This window comes from Gorilla gorilla, chromosome 6, assembly GCF_029281585.2.
Source record: "Gorilla gorilla gorilla isolate KB3781 chromosome 6, NHGRI_mGorGor1-v2.1_pri, whole genome shotgun sequence".
Taxonomy (NCBI): domain Eukaryota; kingdom Metazoa; phylum Chordata; class Mammalia; order Primates; family Hominidae; genus Gorilla; species Gorilla gorilla.
This window is the reverse complement of record NC_073230.2, coordinates 138,135,679-138,161,444: the sequence shown is the minus strand read 5'-3', so window position 1 is coordinate 138,161,444 and position 25,766 is coordinate 138,135,679. Positions and strand designations below refer to the sequence as shown.

The 25,766-nt window shown below is 45.8% G+C and overlaps 1 non-coding gene across 1 annotated transcript; it reads right to left on the bottom strand.

Moving 5' to 3' along the window:
- Positions 1-23,700: 23,700 nt before the first annotated feature.
- Positions 23,701-23,804, bottom strand: LOC115935508 (small nucleolar RNA U13). Its single transcript, XR_004071128.1, has one exon. It is a non-coding gene; the product is annotated as a small nucleolar RNA U13 (small nucleolar RNA).
- Between the last annotated feature and the right edge of the window lie 1,962 nt (positions 23,805-25,766).

Genomic DNA, 25,766 nt, shown 5'->3' with positions numbered 1-25,766 from the left:
TGTTTGGGAAAAGCTTCATTCTAAGTTTCTTCTTTGTAAGAGGACCTATTGCTGCCAGCACTTCTCTTGCTAACAATTCTGGTGGGTGATTTATCTTTGTTCTGCATTTCTTTCCGTAGCTCCTGTAGACATTGAGGGTTGGGTGAACCTGTTACTAAGGGGAGATACAAAAGTAGTGCAGGGGGTAAGATTAATCGCATGGAAATGAAATATGCTCTGACCTTCTGAACATTTGTTACGTGAACCTGAGGAATGAAATGATATACTGAGGACTCCACAAGCTGTTTTTTCCGGTCAGTTGTCTGGTCAGAAATTTGTTAACTCACTCCTCCCTGATTCATCACACTGTCAGAAAGCTTGTATAACACGGAATCTGAAGCATTCCAGAATCTTTCTTTTTTTTTTTTTTTTTTAAATAGAAATGAAGTCTTGCTATGTTGCCCAGGCTGGTCTCAAACTCCTGGGCTCAAGTGACCCTCCCACCTTGGCCTCCCAAAGTGCTAAGATTACAGGTGTGAGCCACCACACCCAGCCCAGAATCTTAAATTTACTATTGTACTTTGGGACCACAAGAACTTAAAAGTAAGAGGAATAAAATTATCATGAATATTAGTTAGAATTCAGTTTGATAATAACAGAAAAAACCTAAAACACTGGCTGGACGGGGTAGCTCACGCCTATAATCCCAGCACTTTGGGAGGCCAAGGTGGGTGGATCACGAGGTCATGAGACCATCCTGGCCAACATGGTGAAACCCCGTCTCTATTAAAATACAAAAAAGGTTAGCTGGGTGTGGTGGTGCAGGCCTGTAGTCCCAGCTACTTGGGAGGCTGAGACAGGAGAATCGCTTGAACCCTGGAGGTGGAGGTTGCAGTGAGCTGAGATTGCGCCACTGCACTCCAGCCTGGGCAACAGAGTGAGACTCCGTCTCAAAAAAAAAGAAGAGGAAGGGGAATTATTACATCAGAGGGCAATTAGCAATCTTTTTTTTTTTTTTTTTTTTTTTTTCAGATGGAGTCTCGCTGTGTCACCTAGCCTGGAGTGCAGTGGCTCGATCTTGGCTCACTGAAACCTCCGCCTCCCAGGTTCAAGTGTTTCTTGTGCCTCAGTCTCCCGAGTAGAGCTGGGACTACAGGCGTGCACCACCATGCCAGGCTAATTTTTGTATTTTTAGTAGAGACAGGGTTTCACCATGTTGTTCAGGCTAGTCTCGAACTCCTGACCTCAAGTGATCGGTCTGTCTTGGCCTTCGAAAGTGCTAGGATTACAGGCGTGAGCCACTGTGCCCGTCCTAATCATAGAAAGTTAATAATAAGATCGATATATAATTAGCATGTGACAAAAAAGCCTGGCTCCTAGGAGTTGATTGTTTAAATTAAAAGATTGAAAAAAATCTGTTTGTTAGAAGGGGCATTGTTTAGCATGGATTCTTGGAAGAGGACACTTCTGGGAGGTGGACATAGGCATTGCCCATCCATGTATTGTCCAGGAGGCAGGAAATCACAGCCTTTAAATGACAAAACAACTTATAATGGAGATGTGGAGGCAGGAGGTTGTAACCAATGGGCTGTGAGTACTCTGCAGTAAGTAACCTGTTGGTGAGACCACCTCTGTTATAGGATGACTGGCCTAGGCTATCTTAGCCTCACCTGTTACCACTGAACCCTGGGGCTTCGTCTAATTTCCATGTGTTTTCCATGGCCACTTGGCAGTCAACTTTCTCATTTTCATGGCGACCTACCTACCAGAGAGAATATGCTGCAGAGAGAGACTTGTAGGGGAGAAGTAGCTGACCCTGTAACAGTCCCAATTATCATGGTCAATGAGTGAATTGGCAGCCCGGCGTCTCCCTCAGCCTCCTATGTCCCTTTTCCAAGGTGAGTCTGTTCTCAGAGTCTGGTCCTCGCTGGGTATTGCCAGGGGTGAGCCTGTGGTCCTTCAGGGTGGAAGTTCTGATCCTGAAAAGTGTGATTGCCTGGCCGGGCGCAGTGGCTCACGCCTGTAATCCCAGCACTTTGGGAGGCCGAGGTGGGTGCATCACGAGGTCAGGAAATCTAGATCATCCTGGCCAACATGGTGAAACCCCATCTCTACTAAAAATATAAAAAATTAGCTGGGTATGGTGGTATGCACCTGTAGTACCAGCTACTCGGGAGGCTGAGGCAGGGGAATCGCTTGAACCTGGGAGGCGGAGATTGCAGTGAGCCGAGATCACGCCACTGCACTCCAGCCTGGCGACAGAGCAGACTCCATCTCAAAAAAAAAAAAAAAAAAAAAAAAAGGTGATTGCCCTGAAGGAGACTTTCCCAGCTCCAAAGCACTTCCCTTAGATGACATCAATCAGCTCTCTGCTGGTTCAAAGAATATGTTGAAAACAGTGTCAGAGTTAGCTATTTTCATTTTATTATAGTTCTTTGAGAACTGGGAAGAGACAGTGGGGGTGTCTTGGAATATATATTAGGTTTGGTATCAAGAAACTGGTCTAAATTCTGTTACTGCCAGTAACTACCTCTAAACCTCAGTTTCCTCATTTGTTTGTAAAGTGGAGCAAACTCATAGCTGTCTTGCTTGCCTTAAAGATTTTAATGCAAATGGTAAAACTCCTTTCTAAGGTAGATTATTATTCTGTGAACACCTGTGGTATTCAGAGTTTAATATAAAGAAATACGATCAATATCCATTATAGTTACACCTTGTTTACAACTTTTTTTTTTTTTTTTTTTTTTTGAGACGGATTCTCGCTCTGTCGCCTAGGCTGGAGTGCAGTGGCGCGATCTCTGCTCACTGCAAGCTCCGCCTCCCGGGTTCACGCCATTCTCCTGCCTCAGCCTCCCAAGTAGCTGGGACTACAGGCACCCGCCACAATGCTCGGCTAATTTTTTTGTATTTTTTAGTAGAGACGAGGTTTCACCGCGTTAGCCAGGATGGACCTTGTCTATAACTTTCAAGCAAAATGTCTTAGTTGGTAGAATACTCAGCACCTGTACCATGTCAGATAGTTTACAGTACCCAAAGGCACTAAAACATGGTTTTTGTCCTCTGTGAGCTTGTGGTTTTTCCCCTAATATGTTCTCTTTTTTTTCCACAATGAAAATAGCTTTTAAAAATCATAAATATCATATATGCTGGTAGAGAAAAATAGAAAAGCATAAGAAGAATGTAAAAATCTCCTTAAGCCCGGGCACAATGACTCACACCTGTAATCCCAGCACTTTGGGAGGCCGAGGCAGGAGAATTGCTTGAGACCAGGAGTTCCAGACCAGCCTGGGCAACATAATATTTGTCTTATAAATTAACATAGTGAGACCCTGCTTCTACAAAAAATACAAAAATTGGCCTTGGCTACGGTGGTGCTTGCCTGTAGTTCCAGCTACTTGGGATGCTGAGGTGGGTGTATCACCTGAGCTAGGGAGGTGGAGGCTGCAGTGATCTGGGATCGTGCTGCTCCACTCCAACCTGGGTGGCAGAGTGAGACCCTGTTTCAAACAAAACAAAACAAAACAAAACAAAACTCCTTCAAATCCATTGCTCAGAGGTAATCACTGCACATTTTGTTTGTTTGAGACAGAGTTCTGCTCTTGTCATCCAGGCTGGAGTGCAATGGCACCATCTTGGCTCACTGCAACCTCTGCTTCCCAGGTTTAAGCAATTCTCCAGCCTCAGCCTCCCTAGTATCTGGGACTACAGGCTTGCACCACCACGCCTAGCTAATCTTTGTATTTTTAGTAGAGACAGGGTTTCATGATGTTGGCCAGACTGGTCTCAAACTCCTGACCTCAGGTGATCCGCCTGCCTCAGCCTCCCAAAGTACTGGGATTACAGGCATGAGCCACTGCGCCTGGCCGATCACTGCACATTTTGGTGCTCTCCCTAGCTGGCCTCATTTATAGAAGTGTACAAATGTAATTAGAGGGGGAAAATTGTAATCATCAGAATGTAAGAGGGGAAGGCTTGTGTTCCTCTTGTGTTTCAATATAATTTTTTTTTTTTTTGCAGGAGGGAAAGGTAACATGCATGCATGATAAATGATTCAAATAGTAAAAAGTGTATAATCCTGTAAAAGTATGTCTTTCTACTTTCCTTGATTTACAGCATCCTTCCCCAGAGGAAACTTGTGACCACCATTTTGTGTTTCTTTTTTGAGAATTCTTTGCTTAGCTCTGTATTCCTTTGGATGAAGTTTTAAAATTTTTGCCTTATAAATTAACACACAGAACAGGCGAGGTGACTCACACTTGTAATTCCAGCGCTTTGGGAGGCCAAGGATTTGGGAGGATTGCTTGAGGCCAGGAGTTTGAGACCACCCTGGGCAACATAGCAAGATCCTATTTCTATTAAAAAATTAACAAAGAAGGCTGGGGGTGATGCCTCATGCCTGTCATCCCAGCACTTGAGAGGCTGAGGCAGGCAGATCACTTGAGGTCAGGAGTTTGAGACCAGCCTGGCCAACATGGTGAAACCCTGTATCTACTAAAAATACAAAAATTAGCTGGGCATGGTGGTGCATGCCCATAGTCCCAGCTACTCAGGGAATTGAGGTGAGAGGATTGCTCGAGCCCAGGAGGTCAAGGCTGCCAGTGGGCTGTGATCACATGCCCCTGGACTCCAGCTTAGGTGACAAAGCAAGACCCTGTGTCCAAAAAGTAAAATTAAAAAATTAAAATTTAAAAAATTAACAAAGAAATTAACATACAGCAATATTGACCCTTTTTAAAAAGTACTACAAGTTTTAACACATGCAGATTCTTTTAACCACCTCCACAATCAGCATACAGAATGGCTTCATCACCCCTCTAAACTCTCTTAGGCTATCTTCTTTTGAGACAAGGTCTCATTCTGTCACCCAGGCTGGAGTGGCATAATCATGGTTCACTGCAGCCTTGACCTCCCTGGGCTCAAGTGATCCTCCCGCTTCAGTCTTCCAAGTAGCTAGGACTACAGGTGCACACCACCACACACAGCTAATTTTTTAAGGTTTTTGCAGAGACAGAGTTTCATGTTGCCCAGGCTTGTCTCGAACTCCTGGGCTCAATCAATCCTCCCATCTTGGCCTCCAAAAGTGCTAGGATTATAGGTGTGAGCCACCATGCTTGGCTTTATGCTACCTTTCTGTAATTCTATCCTTCCCTCAATTCCATATCCCTAGAAATCATTAATATGTCCTTCAACACTATAGTTTTGTCTTTTCGAGAATGTCATATAATAAAATCATACAATGTGTAACTTATTTTTTTTTTGAGACAGGATCTTGCTCTGTTGCCCAAGCTGGAGTGCATTGGCACAAACATAGCTCACTGCAGCTTCGACTTCCTGATCTCAAGTGATCCTCTCACCTTAGCCTCTAGAGTGGTTGGGACTACAGGTATGTGCCACCACGTATGGCTAATTTTTGCATATTTTGTAGAGATGGGATCCCACTATGTTGCCCAGGCTGGTTCAAACTCCTGGTCTCAAGTGATCCTCCTGCCTTGATCTCCCAAAGTGCTGGGATTACAGGTGTCAGCCACTGCACCTAGTCAATATGTAAGTCTTGAGACTGGCTTCTCACACTCAGTGTAATGCCTCTGAGGATCATCCCAGTTGTTACCAGTGTCATAATTTGTTTCTTTCCATTGTTGACTGGTATCTCATTGTATGAATGTACCAGTGCAAAAAGTTTCCTGGCCGGGTGCGGTGGCTCACACCTGCAATCCCAGCACTTTGAGAGGCCGAGGTGGGCAGATTATGAGGTCAGGAGTTTGAGACCAGCCTGACCCACATGGTGAAACCCCATCTCTACTAAAAATATAAAAATTAGCTGGGCGTGGTGGCGGGTGCCTGTAATCCCAGCTCATCGGGAGCCTGAGGCAGGAGAATTGCTTGAACCAGGGAGGCACAGCTTGCAGTGAGCAGAGATAGCACCACTGCACTCCAGCCTGGGCGACAGAGTGAGATTCCATCTCAAAAAAAAAAAAAAAAAAAATTTTCTTTATAGTTTCAGCCACTGAAGAACATCTGGATAATTTCTAGTTGGGGGCAATTATGAATAGCGCTGCTATAAACATTCACATGCAGAATTTTGTGTGCACATATGTCTTCATTTCTGTAAATACGTAAGAGTGGGGTTGCTGGGTCATGTGGTAGGTATATGTTTAACTTTATAAGTTGCCAAACTGTTTTCCAAGAGGCTGTACCATTTTCCATTCCTACCAGAAATGTATGAGTTGAAGTTGTTTCACATTCTCATCAGCACTATTTATTCCTAATATCTTTTTTTTTTCTTTTGAGACAGAGTCTTGCCCTGTTGCCCTGGCTGGAGTGCAGTGGCTCAATCTTGGCTCACTGCAACCTCCACTTCCCAGGTTCAAGCGTTCGAGCGAGGAGTCTCGCTCTGTTACCTAGGCTAGAGTACAGTGGCTCCATCTCAGCTCACTGCAAGCTCCGCCTTCCGGGGGTCACGCCATTCTCCTGCCTCAGCCTCCTGAGTAGCTGGGACTACAGGCACCCGCCACCACACCCAGCTAAGTTTTTTGTATTTTTAGTAGAGTCGGGGTTTCACAGCGTTAGCCAGGATGGTCTCCATCTCCTGACCTCGTGATCTGCCTGCCTCGGCCTCCCAAAGTGCTGGGATTACAGGTGTGAGCCACCGCGCCCAGCCTCAAGCAATTCTTGTGCCTCAGCCACCTGAGTAGCTGGGATTACAGGTGTGCACCACCAGGCCCAGCTAATTTTTGTATTTTTAGTAGAGATGGAGTTTCACCATGTTGGCCAGGTTGGTCTTGAACGCGTGGCCTCAAGTGATCTGCCCACCTCAGCCTCCAAAAGTGCTGGGATTACAGACATGAGTTGCCATTCCTGGCCTGTTATTTTTTATTTTTATTATTCTATTAAGTGTGTAGTGATATCTTAATTTGTATTTCCCTAATGGCTAATGATGTTGAACATCTTTTCATGTACTTATTTGTCTTCTATATATTTTCTTTGGTGAATTGTCTGTTCAAGTTTTTTGCCCATTTTTAAATTGGGTTGTTTGTCCATTTCTTATGACTGAATTTTGGGAGTTCTTTATATATTCCAGATGCAAATTCTTTGCCATGTATGTGATTTGCAATATTATGCCTCATCTGTAGTTTATTATTTAATTCTTTTAAAATTGTCTTTTACAGAGCAACAGTTCAAGTTTGATGAAAACTGGAAGAAAATATTTTAATAAACGTTTGGGTTAGAGGTAAAAATTAGTGGTCAGTAGAACACCCAAGAAAGGAAACAGCCTCCCTGCACTGTTTGGGGGTGGTAGTTGGCAGGCACCTAAAAACACACCAGTTTTTGAAAACTTCTCTAGCTTTCTCACTGTGTTACTTTCACACTGTGCTATGGTTTGAATGTTTGTGTGCCCCCAAAAGTGATACATTGAAACCTCGTCTCCAATACGATGACATGAGCAAGTGGGAGTTTTAAGAGATGAGGTCATGAGGGCAGAGACTTAATCAATAAAATTAATAACTTTATAAAAGAGGCCCCAGAGAACCTCACGGCCACTTCCACCATGTGAAGACACAGCAAGACGCTGCAATCTATGAACCAAGAAACGGGCCCTCACCAGACACGGCATCTGCCTGTGCCTTGATCTTGGACTTCCCAGCTTCTAGAACTGTAAGAAATCAATTTCTGTTGTGTATCAGCCACCCAGTCTATGGTATCGTAGCCCAAATGGACTAAGACACACTGCTTTCTCAAATATTCTTTCTCATAGTCTCAACAACCATTGTGTCAATGTATTGCCTTCAAACACTTTGAAACGTTGACATTTTCGGAGACTGTGCCAAAAAGGAGGAAATATCCATTAAGCCAGGCTTCCATCCTGAATTCTGTAGAAGAGAAGAAATTCTTTTACTCCTTCCAGAAAGGGGTGAAAGAAGGAAAGAGGAAGCTAATAGGAACAGAAAAGCTGTGACCTGCCCATGTGACCATTCCCTGCCATCTCCAAATGGTCACCAAGCATTTCCAGAAATACCTCATGAATGCTCTGAGTTGCTCCATCTACATGATAGGGAGTTCTACGTGGGATTCCTTGCAAGCAGCTCTGATGGCAGGAGGGGAGACCATGGGAAAAGGAGCACTGGGGCTGGCAGAAATCTACAAGGATAGTTTTGGATTTCGACAGCCTGTGGCCTTAGCAGGGAATCTGTGTAAACTCTGCCGGGAATCCCAAGAAATGAGGCAGTGAAGGAGTGGGGGTGGGGTCTCTGCTAACTTCTGGTATATGCATGCATGTATAAATATAAAAATATCTTTTTTTTTTTTTTTGAGACAGAGTCTCACTCTGTCACCCAGGCTGCAGTGCAGTGGCACGATCTCAGCTCACTGCAACCTCTGCCTCCCGGGTTCAAGCGATTCTCCTGCCTCAGCCTCCCGAGTAGCTGGGACTCCAGGCGCATGCCACCACGCCTGGCTAATTTTTGTATTTTTTAATAAAGATGGGGTTTCACCATATTGGCCAGGCTGGTCTCGAACTCCTGACCTCGCGATCCACCCACCTCAGATTCCCAAAGTGCTGGGATTACAGGTGTGAGCCACCACACCCTGCCAATATAAACATACCTTAAAATTTGCATGTAACTGGAACCACATTACATATGGTTAGAGAGGCCATTTTCCACTCAACCGTATGTCAGCAAATATACAATATTTCATGAAACATAATATGCTATCACCTGTTAAATGCCCTATAAGTTTAGGTGCCATTAAGAAAGAAAAAAATGCTGCCAAATAAACTGTGATATGCCATGGAATGTAACAACTGTGAAAATGCATAAAATAATCATTTTAGAATTGGTGGCATATGGTAGTATGCATCATTCTTTGTCATGACTGCATAGTATTTCACTCTGTGGATGTTTCAGAATTTAACTACCTGTCCATAGGTGTACATAGTGTTTCCATTTTTCACTTATGTGGGCAATACATTGTCAAATAATCTTGTACATCTATCATTGCTCACTTGTCAGATTACCTAGTTGGAATAAATCCCTAGGAATGTAGTTTTGAGGGTCAGAGGTTACAGATATTCAAAATTTTGGCATAGATTGCTAGAATGCCCCTCAGCACTCCAAGATGACACCCTTTCCCGCACAACCTTGATAACATAGACAAATCTTTTTCAATATGTAAACTGTTTCCAATATAATTGAAAAGTGCTGCCATTTTGCTCTTTACTTGCATTTTCATTGACTACTGGTGAGGCTTAACATCTTTTCATGTATCTATTAGTCTTTTGTGTTTCTTTAGGAGCCTGTTCATATCCCTCATAAGAACTGCTTTTTACTTAACTATTTATTTATTGACACAGGGTCTTGCTCTGTCATCCAGGCTGGAGTGCAGTGGCGCAATCACAGCTCACTGCAGCCTCCCAGGCTCAAGCAATCCTAGAGCTGCCTTTTGAAAAGGAGACCACACATAGGCAGTTATAATAGGCAAATTAGCGATTCTTCAAGAGGAAAGCAGCAGAGTCATAGAAAACAAAGAACACCAAATAGGACAAATGTGTTTTTTATTTATTTTTGAATTCAGAAACTGTGGTGAAATGAGCAGAATTGCCTGGAAGCTGCTCTGGAAGCTCATTCAAGGTTACCTGGGCCAGCCAGCTGGAACGGCAAGTAAGCCTATTCCTGGTGGAAGGAGCTCAGCCTCCACAGCATGGGCAGACTCCCTCCTCACACAGGGTGACTGCACCTTCCCACAGGCCCAGGTCTCCAAATACTGGGAAGCTGGAGTTCCTCCCATCTCCTCTGAACCCCTGGCACCCTACATCCAAGCTGCCCAGCACCCAAACCAGTCATGTGTTCCCCACTCACAGACTGGTTTCTTACATTTATTCCCTAACTAATACAGCAGAACGTGGACGTATCCTGCAGATCCAGCTGAGACCCTGACCTTCACATACTTCTCTATGGGACGGAGAATAGAATGGGAGACTCCTGCTTCCCCTTTGCTTGTTGACCCAGCCTTGTAAGATTTCACTTTGCCTAATAAAACCCAATCCGTAGCCCACGCAGAGTGACATATTAAAATTCATCCTAAATCCTGGAACACATGGGCAATGACTCATAAAGGCCAATGTGCCATGACAGAAACACTGAGAGTCATACCGTCCATCACTGTGTCTCAGTTCCTGTTTATTGTTGGTCAGAGAACTAGGATGATCCTCTGAGCAGACATGTCCTTGGAGGATAATTAAATGGGAACTATATAAATATTTCCATAAATTAAACCAAGGAAGTGTATTAAGTTCAGCTGAATCTGGATACCAACTGCTTCCTTTGACTACATCAGAAAGTCTCCTTTTAAAAGACATTTAAAAAGTTTTAAAATAACTTTTGCCAGGCACAGTGGCTCATGCCTGTAATCCCAGCTACTTGGCAAGCTGAGGTGGGAGGATGACTTGAGCCCAGGTGTTCAAGGCTGCTGTGAGCTATGACTGCACCACTGCACTCCAGCCTGGGTGACAGAGGCCATATGTCTTTAAAAAAAAAAAAGAGAGAGAAAATTACTTTTTATTGTGGCAAAATAAAAAAAGGTATAATATAAAATTCACTATCTTCACAATTTCTAAATGTACAGTTCAGTGTTAAGTATATTCACATTGTCAAGAAACCAAAACTGGGTCCATTTGCCAGCATGCAACAGAAAGCCAAACACCAAAACACACAGTGTTTGCAGTGAGAAAGGTTTGTGAGTTGACAGACAAAGAGACAGGAAGAAATGTTCAAATCTGTCTCCTGGAGCTGGAGGCTGGGTGTGGATTTTATTAGCATAGGGTAATGAGGAGTGATCTGACTAGATCCTGCCATATGGTCACCCCAGAGCTCAATCTGATTGGATCATGGGTCCTGCCATGGTGTCTGCTTTTATTTTTATTTTTATTTTTTATTTTAGAGATGGGATCTCACCATGTTGCCCAGGCTGGTCTCGAACTCCTGGGCTCAAGTAATCCTTCTGCCTCGATCTCCCAAAGTGCTGGGGTTACTGGTGTACACCACCAGCGCCCAGCCTGGTGTTTGCTTCTTAATTCAGCCTGGTTCCTTGGTCCAAGCACTTAGTTCCCATTCATGGTAGCACACGATGTTCATCCGGGTATTGCCCCCTCCAACCTGCAGGGCCATGACCACTGAAAAACAACTCACAACTTTGCTACATAGAAGTTGCTGCCCGGCCGCCCCTACTGGGAAGTGAGGAGCCCCTCTGCCCGGCCAGCCGCTCCGTCCGGGAGGGAGGTGGGGGGGTCAGCCCCCCGCCCGGCCAGCCGCCCCGTCCGGGAGGGAGGTGCGGGGGTTAGCCCCCCGCCCAGCCAGCCACCCCGTCCGGGAGGGAGGTGGGGGGGTCAGCCCCCCGCCTGGCCAGCCGCCCCGTCCGGGAGGTGAGGGGCGCCTCTGCCCGGCCGCCCCTACTGGGAAGTGAGGAGCCCCTCTGCCCGGCCAGCCAGCCGCCCCGTCCGGGAGGGAGGTGGGGGGGGTCAGCCCCCCACCCGGCCAGCCGCCCCGTCCGGGAGGGAGGTGGGGGGGTCAGTCCCCCGCCCGGCCAGCCGCCCCGTCTGGGAGGTGAGGGGCGCCTCTGCCCGGCCGCCCCTACTGGGAAGTGAGGAGCCCCTCTGCCCGGCCAGCCGCCCCGTCCAGGAGGGAGGTGGGGGGGGTCAGCCCCCCGCCCGGCCAGCCTCCCCGTCCGGGAGGGAGGTGGGGGGGTCAGCCCCCCGCCCGGCCAGCCGCCCCGTCCGGGAGGTGAGGGGCGCCTCTGCCCTGCCGCCCCTACTGGGAAGTGAGGAGCCCCTCTGCCCGGCCAGCCGCCCCGTCCAGGAGGGAGGTGGGGGGGTCAGCCCCCCGCCCGGCCAGCCGCCCCGTCCGGGAGGTGAGGGGCGCCTCTGCCCGGCCGCCCCTACTGGGAGGTGAGGAGCCCCTCTGCCCGGCCACCACCCCGTCTGGGAGGTGTACCCAGCAGCTCATTGAGAGCGGGCCATGAAGACAATGGCGGTTTTGTGGAATAGAAAGGGGAGAAAGGTGGGGAAAAGATTGAGGAATCGGATGGTTGCCGTGTCTGTGTAGAAAGAGGTAGACATGGGAGACTTCATTTTGTTCTGTACTAAGAAAAATTCTTCTGCCTTGGGATCCTGTTGATCTGTGACCTTACCCCCAACCCTGTGCTCTCTGAAACATGTGCTGTATCCACTCAGGGTTGAATGGATTAAGGGCGGTGCAAGATGTGCTTTGTTAACCAGATGTTTGAAGGCAGCATGCTCGTTAAGAGTCATCACCACTCCCTAATCTCAAGTACCCAGGGACACAAACACTGCGGAAGGCCGCAAGGTCCTCTGCCTAGGAAAACCAGAGAACTTTGTTCACTTGTTTATCTGCTGACCTTCCCTCCACTATTGTCCTGTGACCCTGCCAAATCCCCCTCTGCAAGAAACACCCAAGAATGATCAATAAAAAATTTAAAAAAAAAAAAAAAAAAAAAGAAGTTGAACCAGATTGGTGTAATGTGGTTACAACATTGCTGTGCAGCCAGTCCTCAGAACTCCCTCATCTTGCAAAACTGAAACTCTGTACCCATCAACTCTCCATTTTCCCCTCCCCAGGCCCCTGGCAACTGCCATTCTACTTTGTTTTTGTGAATCTGACTATTCTAGTTACCCCGTATGAGTGGAACCAAATAATATTTGTCTTTTTCCGACTGGTTTATTTCACTAGTATAATGTCCTCTTGGTTCATCTGTATTGCTGCATGTGTCAACATTTCCTTCCTTTTTAAATGGACTGTGGTGATGGTTGCACATTTCTGTGAATATACTAGAAACCACTGAGTTGTAATACTTTAAGTGGGTGAATTGTATGGTGTGTGAATTATATCACAATTAAGTATGGTGTGTGAATTATATCACAATTAAGCTGTTTAGGGGAAAAAAGGGAGAATTTGTTAGAAAGATACAGACTCATGTAACCCAAAGACAGGGACTGGGCCTGCTGGATGCTCACGGGCTGGGTGGGGACTCTGGGGAGGATGCTGAACTAAGCTCTCTGGTTCAGCCCTCTGGCCCAGAGCAGGGGTCCTCACCATTAGTCAAGCCCCTAACCTGTAGTGTTGGTACCACCTGGGAATTCCTTAGAAAAGCAGATCCTTGGGCCACACCCCAGGCCTCGTGACTCAGAAACTCTAGCAGCGGGACTCAGCAGACTGTGGGGTTTTTTCTTTCTTTCTGTCTTTCTTTTTTCCTTGAGACAGTGTCTCGCTCTGTCACCCAGGCTGGAGTGCAGCAGCGTAATCTCAGTTTGCTGCAACCTCCTCTGCCTCCTGAGTTCAAGTGATTCTCCTGCCTCAGCCTCCCAGGTAGCTGGGATTACAGGTGCTCACCACCATGCCCAGCTAATTTTTGTTTAGTAGAGACGGGATTTTGCTATGTTGGCCAGGCTGGTCTCAAACTCCTGACCTCAGGTGATCCACCAACCTTGGCCTCTTAAAACGCTGGGATTACAGGGGTGAGCCAGCATGCCCAGTTTAGCAATCTGTGTTTTGACAAACTCTCCAGGTGCTGGTGACGGAGGCTCACATTTGAGAATCCCTGGCCCAGACCACTGCGGGAAATTGGGGAAAGTTTCCATCTCACCTCTGCTCTGCATGTGCGTTTCCTCTCTTGTTGCAGACAAGCTGTCTTCCACTAACCATTCACCTCCACATCCCTGCAAAAGTCTTCACGGTAGAAAATGACCACAGACAATTCCTAAGTTGAAATCTCTTTTGGGGCCGGGTGTGGTGGCTTACACCTGTAATCCTAGCATTTTGGGCGGCCAAAGCGGGCGGCTCACTTGAGGCCACGAGTTTGAGACCAGCCTGGCCAACATGGTGAAACCCCATCTCTACTAAAAATACAAAAATTAGCTGGGCGTGGTGGCAGACACCTGTTATCCCAGCTACTCAGGAGGCTGAGGCAGAGAATCACTTGAACCTGGGAGGCGGAGGCTGTGGTGAGTCAAGATCTCACCACTGTACTCCAGCCTGGGGGACAGAGCAAGACTCCATCTCAAAAAAAAAACAAAAACAAACAAACAACAACAACAAATACTCTTTTGGAGCACAAGGCAACCTGAGACGGGCATCCAGTTCCAGTTGCAAATGCCCAGGGAGGAACTCAGGTGATCCGGCTTGCATCAGCAACTTCCTTCAGGCTTTTCCTAATATGTCCCTAAATGGAGGAAGGCTGGGCTGGGAAGGCCTAGATCCCAGAAAAGGCATGAGGGAAACAGAAAAAAAAAATTCTTATCTCTTAGGGAAGACAATACAAGAAAATCTAGGATGACCAATCATCTGTGTTTGCCTAGGACTTTCCTGCATCTGGCGCTGAAAATCTCATGTCAGGCCTGGCGCGGTGGCTCATGCCTGTAATCCCAGCACTTTGGGAGGCCGAGGCGGGTGGATCACGAGGTCAGGAGATTGAGACCATCCTGGCTAACACGATGAAACCCCGTCTCTACTAAAAATACAAAAAATTAGCTGGGCGTGGTGGTGGTCGCCTGTAGTCCCAGCTACTAGGGAGGCTGAGGCAGGAGAATGGCATGAACCCTGGAGGCGGAGCTTGCAGTGAGCGAAGATGGCACCACTGCACTCCAGCCTGTGCGACAGAGTGAGACTCCGTCTCAAAAAAAAAAAAAGAAAAAAAAAAAGAAAATCCCGTGTTCTGGAAAACCCCTCAGTCCTAAGCAAATAACAATTGGTCATACAAGAACTGAAAAGCTGGCCGGATGTGGTGGCTCATGCCTGTAATCCCAGCCCTTTGAGAGGCTGAGGTGGGTGGATCACTTGAGGTCAGGAGTTCAAGACCAGCCTGGCCAACATGATGAAACCCTGTCTCTACTAAAAATACAAAAATTAGCTGGGCATGGTGGCGGGCACCTGTAGTCTCAGCTGCTCCAGAGGCTAAGGCAGGAGAATCGCTTGAACCCAGGAGACAGAGGTTGCAGTGAGCTAAGATCACGCCATTGTACTCCAGCCTGGGGTGACAAGAGCAAGACTCTGTCACAAAAAAAAAAAAAAAAGAAAGAAAAAAGAACTGAAGAGCCAGCTGGGCATGGTGCCTCACGCCTGTACTCCCAGTGCTTTGGGAGGCTGAGGCGGGAGGATTGCTTGAGTTCAGTTCAAGGCCAGCCTGGGTAACATAGGAAGATCTTGTCTCTGCAAAAAAATTTAAAAATAAGCCAGGCATAGGGGCATGCACCTGTGGTCCCAGCTACTTGGGAGGCTGAGGTGGAGGATTGCTTGAACCCAGAAGGTCGAAGCTTCAGTGAGCTGAGATCTTACCATTGTCCAGCTTGGGTGACAGAGCAAGACCCTGTCTCAAAAAAGCAACCAAAAACCTGAAGAGCCGTGGGGTATGTAAGCTTTGACTCTTAAGAAGCGCACGAAAGGAAGAAGAGTTGATGAGATTCTCAGCTAAGGGCATGTGGAGATGTTTAATGTATTTTTGGCTACTGCTATGACTGGGGTGTGTTAGTGACAGGCTGCAGTGCTTCCTTGCACAGGGAAGAATTCCTCCGAATGCCAGTGGCTCTCCCGTTGAGAAACTCTTCTGTAACAAAATGAAGGCATGGCTATCAACACAGTTGCACATTAGAATCACCGGGGAGCTTTAAAATACCTAGATTGGCACTCCAGACCTGGCCCCAGAGTTTCTGATTTGATTGCTCTAGGAAGGCACCCAGGCATTGGTATTTTTAAAAGTCCCCCAGGTGATTTCACCTGCAATGGGTTGATAGCCGTGATTAAGAATCAGAGTGACAACCAGAGAGGAATGAGTCCTGGAAGTTGGAGTCCTGGAAGGTGAGGATTTGGGCATTGGAGGAAGAGGGAAATTGGAGGCTGCAGAGAGATCTAGAACACTGGAGGACATTGATGAGGGCTTTGAGTTTGTTCAGGGAAAGAGCCTCTGGGGTCTAAATGCAGCGGTGTGGAACCAGAGCAGGTACGTGCTCAGTACCCACTAAGCAGAGTGACAGGGAAGGGGAGAGTTATGAGTGGATGTAAATATCTAAATTCTTCAGGAAGCAATAGCGGGCTGCCAAGCAGTTTGGCCCCAGGAAGCAGGAAGCTGCAGGCAGTGTGGTAATGTGACAGTGGTCTAGGGTGCTTGGCTGGTGGGGTAGCCAAGACTTTGTCTTGTTTCCTGACTTGGTAACTCATTAAATACACGATTCTTCCGATGTTCCAAAGGGCTATTGGGTTTTGGTAAAAATCTGTAAATTATTTCCCTTTTTTTTTTGAGACTGAGTTTCGCTCTTGTCGCTCAGGCTGGAGTGCAGTGGCTCCATCTCGGCTTACTGCAACCTCTGCCTCCCAGGTTCAAGCAATTCTCCAGCCTTAGCCTCCCGAGTAGCTGGGATTACAGGCATCTGCCACCATGCCCAGCTAATTTTTCTATTTTCAGTAGAGACGGGGTTTCACCACGTTGGCCAGGCTGGTCTCAAACTCCTGGCCTCAAGTGATCCACCTGCCTCAGCCCCCCAAAGTCCTGGGATTACAGGCATGAGTCACGGTGCCCAGATTCTGTGAATTATTTCTAAATATTATTTCTAAGACCAGAAGTTACTGACTCCACATATTTGTAAAACAGTGTTTAATCATTTTATAGTTGTTTACAGTGAACCAATTCCAAGCCACTTTCACATTATCTGGTTTTCCTGTGTGTTGGATTGGTAGGTATTATGAACACCTGCCTCCCAATGCCCCACTTTTGTTTTTGGAGGGGCATCTAACTTTGTCACCCAGGCTGGAGTGCAGTGGCACGATCACAGCTCAGCTCACTGAAGCCTTGACCTCCCAGGCTCAAGGATCTTCCCACCTCAACCTCCAGAGTAGCTGGGACTACAGACTCATGCCATATTGCCTGGCTAATTTTTTTATTTTTTGCAGAGATGGGGTCTCACTATGTTGCCCAGGCTGGTCTTCAAGTCTTGGGCTCAAGCCATCCTCCCGCCTTGGCCTCCCCAAGTGCAGGGATTACAAGTGTGAGTCACTGTGTCTGGTTCCCCTTTTTGTAGGGGAATCCAGCTTAGGAAGGTAGTTATTTGGCTGGAGTCACCTGGCTGGAAAGAAGTGGTGTTGGGATTGGCACCAAGGAGTCTGGTTTTTAGGACAGCTGTCTTCCTAGTGCTGTATGAGAGTCACTTTTCCCCTTACAGTGAGCAGTGCTTTTTGTATTTGTGGGAGAAAAGCATTGATCCATCAGCCTGGTTGTCCAGCAGTTTGGCCAGATCACACCAGCACCAATGCATTGCTCACCACCCTGAAGTATACTTCAGGGCTGGGTATCAATAAACTGGATATAATATGAATTATACAAATTAATCTTTTTGGGGTGAAAGCTACTTTTCTCCCTCCTCTACATCTGGATTCGAAAGAGAAAACCGTCAAGGAAAGCCTTTGAGTGTGATAAGAGAGATGGGGTCAGGGGTAGTTTGGTGCTCCTTTTACTGAATTAGGATTTTTTTTTCTATTCTCTTTCCCTGGGGTTCTCTGTATCATATTTCCTTTTCTGAAATGAATTTCACTCTGTTTATGTTCAGAAGAATGCAGACCTACTTAGTACTTTCCCACCCCAGCATGTCACAACTGTCCCTCAGAAAATCTTCAAGCAAGGCTCCTTGTGGCTGTAGGCAGTTAATTTGTGCTCTCATTGAAACAGGAATTAAAAGAAATTAAAGAGTGTGTAAGCAGAAACTCAGCTGTATGTAAGAAAACCCAATTCCCCCGAGAAAGAAAAAGAGCTGGAGTCCTTTAAAAATTAACTGCCTATTTTTCTGTGGCTAGTAAGCTTTATCTCTCCTCTTTTCCCAGGCATTGTGAAGACCCTATTTCCCTAGCTATGCAGCTGCAAGGTCACTAGACAGATAAACTCAAGTCGTAAAACATGTTTTTCCTTGAAAAGTAAGAAATGATGTAATGCATGTCTCAATTAATTGAATAACTGTCTTTGCTTCTCGCTTCTGTAGTATACTTTCCCCTGCACAGATCTCCCTCCACCCTACAAAATGCTTAAAAGGTAACTTAACTCTTCCTTCAAGGCTCAGTCCTTTGGATGTTAATCTGACTGAGCCGGTGCACCTAAATAATAAATATCCTCCTGAACCCCACTGGTCTCTCTGATTCCTTAAAAAAAATTCTGTAACATCATGATTCATGGAAGTTCAAGATCTCGGTTCAGTGTCCTCCACTTCCAGCCCCTCCCACCAGTTTGCATTTGCTTTGCAATTGAAATCCAGTGAAATGCTGGCTATGACTCAGGGTGGTTCTGAGCTGAAGAGCCAGACAAAGGCAGATGCTGTCCTCAGCACGCAAACCCTGAATTGGGTTTAATTGAGGGAAAAGAATGTGTTTGGTGCTGGGTTTGTGGCTGTCTTAGGTTGTGCAGCTGCAGGAATTTGGTCTAGAGTATGTGCCCTGAGGGCTGGTAAGTCAGGAGAAGTTGAGTCAGGAGAGGTTGGTGCCATGTGGCCTTTTCTCCACAAACAGCCACCAAGATTCAGCCAACACTGGCCCCTGACAATTATAACTTCAAGTTTATAGTGTCATTGTTTTGGGGGGCAGGGAAACTCCAGCTGTGTTGTTTTTGATAAAATATGCTTGTTAAGAATGTAAGTAATCACTGGGTGTGGCGGCCTGTGCCTGTAGTTCCAGCTACTTAAGAGGCTGAGGCAGGAGGATCGCTTGAGCTCAGGCATTCAAGGCTAGCCTGGGCAACATAGCCAGACTCTCTCTTTAGCTGTGCAGTGGAACAGGCTGGGCTGCGGGCAGCGTTGCCTCACACGGAGCAGAGCTGAGCCGAAGCGGGACCCAGAGCCTGAGCAGCCGCCATGGTGATCAAATTTCTGCAAGTCATCAAGCCCTTCTGTGTCATCCTGCTGGAAATTTAGAAGCTGGAGAGGAGGATTCAGTTTAAGGAGAAAGTGCTGTGGACCGCTATTGCCCTCTTTATCTTCTTAGTGTGCTGCCAGATTCCTCTATTTGGTATCATGTCTTCAGATTCAGTTGACCCTTTCTATTGGATGAGAGTGATTCTAGCCTCTAACAGAGGCACATTGATGGAGCTGGAGCTGGGGATCTCTCCCATTGTCATGTCTGGCCTTATAATGCAACTCTTAGCTGGCGCCAAGATAATTGAAGTTGGTGGCACCCCAAAAGACCAAGTTCTCATCAATGAAGCCCAAACGTTACTTCGCATGATCATTACTATTGGCCAGTTATTGTGTATGTGATGACAGGGATGTACAGGGACCCTTCTGAAATGGGTGCTGGAATTAAAAAAAATTAATTTTTAAAAACTATAATAAATGTGAACAATCACTATAAAGAAAAAATTCAGGCTGGGCGTGATGGCTCACACCAGTAATCCTGGAATTTTGGGAGGTTGAGGCAGGAGGATCACTTGAGGCCAGGAGTTTGAGACTAGCCTGGGCAACATAGCGAGATCTTATCTCTACAAAAAATTTTAAAAATTAGCATAATGGCACAGGCCTGTAGTTCCAGCTACTTGGGAGGCTGAGGTGGGAGGATCACTAGAATCCAGAAGTTTGAGGCTGTGAGAGCTATGACCCCACCACTGCACTCCAGCCTGGGCAACAGAGCAAGAACCTGTCTATAAAAAAAAAGATTCAAATGATGTGAACCTTATTAATGCATTCAACAATGATTTATTTTCTGTCTACCATATGCCAGCCACTGTTCAAAGCACTGGGGATATGGCAGTGACCAACACAGAGTTTCTGTTTGCATTGTTGACCTAAATGAAAGAGGCAGAGACACAAAATACAATTTGAAGAGTTTACTAGAGGCCAGGCAAAGTGGCTCACGCCTGTAATCCCAGCACTTTGGGAGGCTGAAGTGGGAGGATCGCTTGAGGCAAGGAATTCAAGACCAACCCTGGCAACAAAACGAGACTGCATCTCAACAACAACAAAAAGAATTTAAAAAGTAGCCGGGCATGGTGGTGCACAACTGTAGTCCCAGCTACTTGCTAGGAGCTACTCAGCAGTATTACTTGAGTCCAGGAGTTTGAGGCTGCAGTGAGCCATGATCGCGCTGCTGCACTCTAGCCTGGGTGACAGAGAAAGACCCTGTCTCAGAAAGAATTTATTTGAGACAAAGTGAGAAGAGCTGCCCAGAAGTCTCAGACCCAAGTACCCTTGGATATGAGCTCCATTTGGCCTTTATTATAGCAGGTTTTTAAAGTCAAAAAAGGGGGAAACCTAGTAGGCCGATACAAAGTTATCTGTCAAAAATTCTAATTGGTTTATAGAAATAACATTGACTATTGAGTGCCATACACTGTTAAGCTACAGAATGTGGGTTATGGTGTCTGGTATGGCATTATTAGGTTAATTTTAGTTAATTTTTAGCTACTTGTGGCAATAGCAAGCAGTTTCAAGAGACGAATACATAGTTCAAAGTGGGGAAGTAGGGCGTGATTGTTGTCTCATTTTCATGCCTCTCTGCGCCTGATAGTTTAAAAGAATTCTCATTCCTCAGATTAAAGCTATTTTCTTTTCTCATCAGGGAACTTACACTTTAATGAAGGGAGTACCTAAAAACAACAAAAGTATGGAATGTGTCAAGTGGTGATAGTGCTATGAAGAAAAACACAAAAAAGAAAATATAAACCGGCTGGGCGCAGTGGCTCACGCCTGTAATCCCAGCACTGTGGGAGGCCGAGGCAGGTGGATCACTTGAGGTCAGGAGAACGAGACCAGCCTGACCAACATGGTGAAACCCCATCTCTACTAAAAATACAAAATTAGCCGGGTGTGGTGGTGAGCACCTGTAATCCCAGCTTGGGAGGATGAGGCAGGAGAATTGCTTGAACCTGGGAGGTGGAGATGGCAGTGAGCTGAGATGGCGCCACTGAACTCCAGCCTGGGCGGCAGAGGGAGACTCTGTCTTAAAAAAGAAAAAAGAAAAAAAAATATATAAACCACTCAAAATCTCATCACCAGAGATAACCATTGTTAACATTTTGTTGTCTATTCTTCCAAACCCCTCTCTTTGCCAATATACAAATAAGTTTTTGTATCAACAAGCATTTTTACAGGCTGATTCATAACCTGTTTCTTTTCCAATAATATTTCTGAGATATCTTTTTATGTCAATAAACAAAAACTGATACAATTTTGTTTCCGGCTTTTATTTTTTTCTATGTCATGAGTCATCAAGCAATTTTTTTTTAATATGGAAAACTTTAAACATATAGAAAAGTAGAGAAAATGGTAAACACATTTATTTATTCCCTATAACATTATTATTTTGCCATATTTGCTTTACCTTTTTTTTTGTTTTTATATGTTAAACTCAATTATAGACATGAGGAACAGCTTACCTGTTCTGTTTCCACCCCAACTAGGTGAGCTATAATTCAATTCAAAGGACTGTTGGTTATTTAAAAAACAGTAACTTTTTTTTTTTTTTTTTGAGACAGGGTCTCGCTCTTGTTCAGGCTGGAGTGCAGTGGCACGATCTTGGCTCATTTCAACCTCTGCCTCCCAGGCTCAGGTGATCCTCCCACCTCAGCCTCCCCAGTAGTTGGGACCACAGGTGCTCACCACCACTTCTGGCTAATTTTGTTTGTTTGTTTGTTTGTTTGTTTGTTTGTAGAGATGGGGTTTCACCATGTTGCTCAGGCTGGTCTCAAACTCCTGAGCTCAAATGATCCACCTGCCTTGGCCTCCCAAAGTGCTGGGATTATAAGCATGTGCCTCCATGCCCAGCCCAATTCCGATGTTATTTACCCAGAGTTAGTATCAGACTCCATGGCGTTAAGGGCTCAGTCTTTTATAAGATGCTCTCATTTCAGACATCAGCCTCACTTTGGGATGTCCCTAAGCCCTTGCACTTTTGACCAACTGGCTGCAAACTCAGGGGTTTCCACAGTCCCCACATGCTTGATAATTTGCTAGAACAACTCACAGAACTCAGGAAAGCATAATACTTACGATTAAAGTTTTATTATAAAACATGGCCTGGAGCGGTGGCTCACACCTGTAATCGTAGCACTTTGGGAGGCAGAGGCAGGTGGATCACTTGAGGTCAGGAGTTTGAAACTAGCTTGGCTAACATGGTGAAACCCCATCTCTACTAAAAATATAAGAAAATTAGCTGAGCATGTTGGTGTATACCTGTAATCCCAGCTACTTGGGAGGCTGAGGCAGGAGAATTGCTTGAACCCAGGAGGTGGAGATGCAGTGAGCTGAGATCGCACCACTGCACTCCAGCCTGGGTGATGGAGTGAGACTCCATCTCAAAAAAAAAAAAAAAAAAAAAAAATTGTTAGAGGCCTGGGAGGAAGACAGAGTTTCCATGCCCTCTCCTGGAATCACGGGGCATCACCATTTCAGCACACCAATGTGTTAAACTAGGAACAGCCACTGAACTTTGGTGTTCAGAGTTTTTGCTGGGGTTTCAAAGTGTAGGCATGATTGATTAAACAATTGACCACATGATTGAACTCATCTTAAGCTCCTCTCTCTCCTAGAGTTCCTACCAGAGTTCCAAGGGGCCCAGAGTCCCAACCTTCTAAACACATGGTTGGTCTTTCTGGTCACCAAACCTCATCCTGAAGTTATCTAGGGGTCTGCACAGAGTCACTTCATTACTGTAACAAAGGCATTGCCATCACTTGGAAAATTTCAAGAGCATTTGAAGCACTGTGCCAGGAATGGGGGATGAAGACTTGATATATTCTTTATTATACTACATTGCGCCTAAGTATTTTAGTATGTGCAAAACCATAGTACATTGAAGTTATTGTAAGTCAAAAGTGCAGACCAGGTACAGTGGCTCACACCTGTAATCCCAGCATGTTGGGAGGCCAAAGCGGGTGGATTGCTTGAGCTCAGGAGTTTGAGACCAGCCTGGGCGACATGGTGAAACCTCTCTACCAAAAGTAAAAAGAAATTAGCCGGGTGTGGTGGTGCATGCCTGTGGTCCCTGCCACTTGAGGGGCTGAGGCAGGAGAATCACTTGAGCGTGGGAGGTCGAGGCTGTAGTGAGCTGAGATTGCGCTCCTTTACTCCAGCCTGGGTGACAGAGTGAGACCCTATCTCACACATAAAAAGTGCATTTTCAATTTATGATTTTTGTTTTTCTTTTCCTTTCTTTCTTTCTTTGTTTTAGAGATGGGGTCTCACTCTGTCACCCAGGCTGCAGTGCAGTGGTGTGATCTCGGCTCACTGCCGTCTCAACCTCCCTGGCTTAAGTGATTCTTCTGCCTCAGCCCCCACAAGTAGCTGTTTTGCACCACTATAAAGTCAAAAAATCATGTCGGGGACTGTCTGTACCTCTAAATAAGTAAGGACATTTTCCTATATAGCCCCAATATCATTACCATATGTAACAAAATTAATGAGTCATTTCTGCTTGATTTTCAGTGGCTGTCTAGTATCCAAAGCATGCATATATCCTAAAGTTCTTGATGGACATCAAGATGCCTATTGATGGACGTTGAGGATATTTCTACTTTTTCATTAGGGGAAACCACACTAGGATGAACATTCCTATGCATACATCTTTTTATCCTGTAAGTGTTCCGTTACTACCAGAGAAAATTGTGACTGCTTGTTTTCCTAGCAGGGAGCTGTGAAATCCAATTCAAAGGCATGGTCTTTAAAAAAAAAAAATCTTTCTTTTCTTTTGTTCACATCAGGCAGGTAATGTGCAGATGTGGTAACAAGGTTGGAGGGAGGTATGTCTCACACATGCACGTGAAACTCCAGTCATCATGCTTATCAGCTACAAAAGAATCAAGGTATTGTCTTTCAGTGAAGCATAACATATCCCTGTCCCTGGTGCAGTCAACATGGCTTTGCCTGAACTTTTACTATAATCTGTGTACCAAAGAAGTCTGATGTTATCGTATTCTTTCGGGCAAGGATGAGGGCCTTCTACTAACTCTCCAAGGCCAGTGGGCATAATGACAGATGTTATGCACTGAGTTGTGTCCCCCCAAAATTCATATGTTGACACCCTAGCCCCCAATGTGACTGTATCCAGACATAGTGTCTTTAGGAGGTAATTAAGGTCACATGAGGTATAAGGTAGAGCCCTAATCCAAGAGGACTGTGGCCTTACAAGAAGGGAAGCAAGAAAGTGGTGATCTGCAAGCCAGGAAGAGGGCCCTCTCCAGAACCTGATCAGGCTGGTACCCTGATCTCGAACTTCCAGCCTCCAAAACTGTAAGAAAATAAATTTCCCTTCTTCAAGCTGGTATTTTGTTATGGTAAGTCGAGCTAAGATTTTGATGAAGTTGGACTTCAGAATTCTTGGTGGAAGTGACAGAAACTTAATTTGAATTAGCTTGAGAAAAAAAGAATATTTCTTCAAAGAACTCTAGGAAAGAAAACAATGGGTATTAGAGTAAAACCACTGGCCTCTGACACACTGCCTTTGCAACTTCTCCCCAAAGTGCAGTGGCTCACTTTACCCTGAGGTTGGAGGATGATGTGGGGTGGGGTGGGTGTCAAGAGGCTAGAAGAGAATTAAGGAGGCCTCTGTGGGGCCACAGCCTATGCTTATTATTGTAACCTGAGGTTCACCACAAATCATGGGTGCCTTCTCATGGCAGATCAAAGCTTTTTTTTGGCGGGGGGTGGGGGGTACAGAATCTTGCTCTGTTGCCCAGGCTGGAGCTCAGTGGCATGATCTTGGCTCACTGCAACCTCTGCCTCCCGGGTTCAAGTGATTCTCCTGCCTCAGCCTCCTGAGTAGCTGGGATTACGGGCACATGCCACCACGCCTGGCTAATTTTTGCATTTTTAGTAGAGACGGGATTTCGCCATGTTGGCCAGGCTGGTCTCAAACTCCGGACCTCAGGTGATCCACTCACCTCAGCCTCCCAAAGTGTTGGGATTACAGGCGTGAACCACCTCGCCTGGCCAGATCAAAGCTTTTATGGAAGGCTTCATGGCATTGCCTGTAGAGAACTGGAGAGCTTGAGGTACAGCCCTCAATCTTTGGATAATCTCACCCCAAGTCAGTAAAAGAAACACTCATTATCTCTTTCCTTCTTTCCTTCAGAGAATCCATATTTAGCTTGCTTGCAGAAGGAAGGAGTCAGGGCTCTTTTTGTTGGGGGTGGGTTTGGTCTCATGAAACTTTGCATTAGAGTCCAGTTTTCCTAGGGTTACCATTGTGCCTAATGACAAAAGTTATAGGGGTTTTGGTATTTTAAATATTTTATATATTTCTAATATTTTATTTCAAATGTATTTTCTAACAATATTCGACATCTCTGGTGCATTTATTTGGTGCTTAAAGATGCGCATCTCAATCACTCCTTTGTCTTTAGCCACCAACTAGAAATTGACAACTCTCAAATCTGGATTTTCAACCCACCCCCTGGGCTTCAGTCCCACACATGCTACAGCCTGCTGGTCTTGGCTGTCTGTTAAGTGCCTCAATATTCAACATGGCTAAGATTAAACTTATCTTCATCCTCATATCCTTTTCTGTTTCCATAAAAGCCATTTCTTCCTTTAGGTTCCATATCTCAAAAGCCTGGGTTTTCTTCCCTCTTGTCACACCTTGCAGCTTAAGGAATCACCATATCAAGATTCTTCCTCCTAAGTTCCTAAATACCTCTCTATCTCCATGCCCACCGCCAACACTTTACTCCAGGCTACCATCACTCCTCACCACGATTATTACAATCATTTCTTATTTCTGTTCTAGCCACCTTCCCTGCCCAAGCCATTTCATGTCAAACTA